The sequence below is a fragment of the Solanum tuberosum genome, unplaced genomic scaffold, assembly GCF_000226075.1.
Source record: "Solanum tuberosum cultivar DM 1-3 516 R44 unplaced genomic scaffold, SolTub_3.0 scf00241, whole genome shotgun sequence".
In the NCBI taxonomy this organism is placed as follows: domain Eukaryota; kingdom Viridiplantae; phylum Streptophyta; class Magnoliopsida; order Solanales; family Solanaceae; genus Solanum; species Solanum tuberosum.
Genome location: NW_006239165.1, coordinates 30,763 through 32,937, shown reverse-complemented (window position 1 = coordinate 32,937; position 2,175 = coordinate 30,763).

Here is a 2,175-nt window from a genome sequence, read left to right as displayed (position 1 = left end):
GAGAGGGGAACGAAAATATATGTATATATATGCAATTTTCTCTCGCTTTATACAAACACAAACGCACTTTATACACTTGCGTTTGTATAAAAAACGAGAGAGGCGAGGGAGAGAACGAGAGTGGCGAGCGAGATTCACCAGGAGAGAGGTGAAATAGCAACAGTTTGCTATGAGGTACAATTAAATCAAACTATATTTATAACATTTAATATAAATTAATAGTTTGCTATTATATACAATTTTCCTATTATAATTCATGCTAATTAAATTGGGTCATCCATGCAGGTGCAGGTGTGACTAACCCTATTTGTAATTTTTTTAAGAAGCAGAACAATCTTTTTTTTTGTTGTTGTTGAGAAGAAGGTGTTAATTTGAGGGATATTCTTCAAACAAAAAATCAAGTTGAAAGTAATTTTGGACTAATTGGTAGATAGTGTTATAAGTTATTTGTTAACCATTTATCTAGAAGTTAGCTATATTGTTTACCCTTTGTCGTATATGATATAAGTTCGTGGAACGAAACCCTCTTTCTTAGTGAAACAAACTAGGACGGGTGATAGTTTCTTGATATATCAAGAAAAGATAAAAAATAAAAAAAATTAATCAATTATAAATATCAATTAATAGAAATAGAGTGGTAAAATACGTATATGAATAATTATTTTCTTAATAAATGTGTCAAGTCAAATAATAACAAATAAAAATAAACGGAAAAAATGTTATTTTTGATTTTTTTTTTCAAACTTCGAAACTAAAATCAAACAAGCAAATTGAAATGAATGAAATAGGTATACGTCAAGAAAAGAGTTGAGGATATCACCGGATATTACAAAAATCAAACAAACAAATTGAAATGGCATGAAACATGGGAACAAATTACAGATCGCTGCAGACACCTAATGTGGCCAATAAGAAAAAGAGATACCAATATTGTTACTTCACGGATTACTTTTACGTAATTTATAAAAATTCCACCAGTTTAAGAGTTTATTATTTAGATATACGTTAGTTTACAGTATTATGAATTTGACTAGATTTTGGTGCATTCAGATGCATGTATCTCGGGATATAAGAAGCAAAATTATGTGTAATTTATTTTATATGCACTGTATTAAAGTGGACGCGTGTATTTGAGATGCATAGACAAATCTCGCTTCTCCCTTCCATCTAGTTCACCACTCTCTATCTTGCTCACGTATATGGTATCTCAAATACATGCGAATTACACCAAATACATGTATCTAGTGATTTACATGTATTTGAAATACATAAACAAATCTCGCTCGTCTCCCTCCTAGCTATTCTAACTCGCCTCTCTCCATATATTAGTGTTTCTCGTAGCAAAAAACATGTATCTAGGTGTATCTGACTTAAAAATTGGTATGAAATTATTAATTAGTGAAATAAAAATGTAATTATTTCAAACTATAAGGAAAACTAATAAATATGATAGGAATAATGTGTAGTTAGGTAGTTTATACTTACTTCATTTGTCCAGACAAAATGTTAATTATAATTAGAATTAAACATTGCAGAATTAGGTGTACTTCCAGTTTTAAATTTTTGTGATCAATTGTGGGTGCTCTTCAATTTTGAAAAATAAACATTCTGCATGAGTTAATTAAGAATATCTAGGCCTCCCCATTACAGAGACGGATTTAGAGTGTACTCGACTTGTTCAACTGAATTTATTGTTTTTTTAACTTTAACCATCGTATATATTCTAGACGAATTATTGTTTGAACAAATTAAACAGAATTCATAGTTTAGTTAAATTTTCTATTTAATTTTTTGGAGATTTCTTGTGAGTGAAGAACTAATATTTTGGATGCATGCATTATATTACTTTTGATCAGACATAACCTAAAATTGTGTAGACAATATAATATATGATGCATAACATTATTATTATCTGCATGTCAGTGAACTAAAAAAAAAGGCAAAAAGGTTTGTCCGCACAATTTTAGTAGGTTCGTTATCGACTGCAATATATTTTTGGCACTATTGGGAATGAAATACAAGTGAACTTAATTTTACCACTACTCTTTTTACCCCTTCGTAGTATATTTCATCGATCTTCTCTTGATTCTCTTGGTGATTCAAATTCACGACCTTAAGATTGAAATTCTGTGTAGGACTGGACATAAAATATCGAAAATCGAATTATCGGACCGT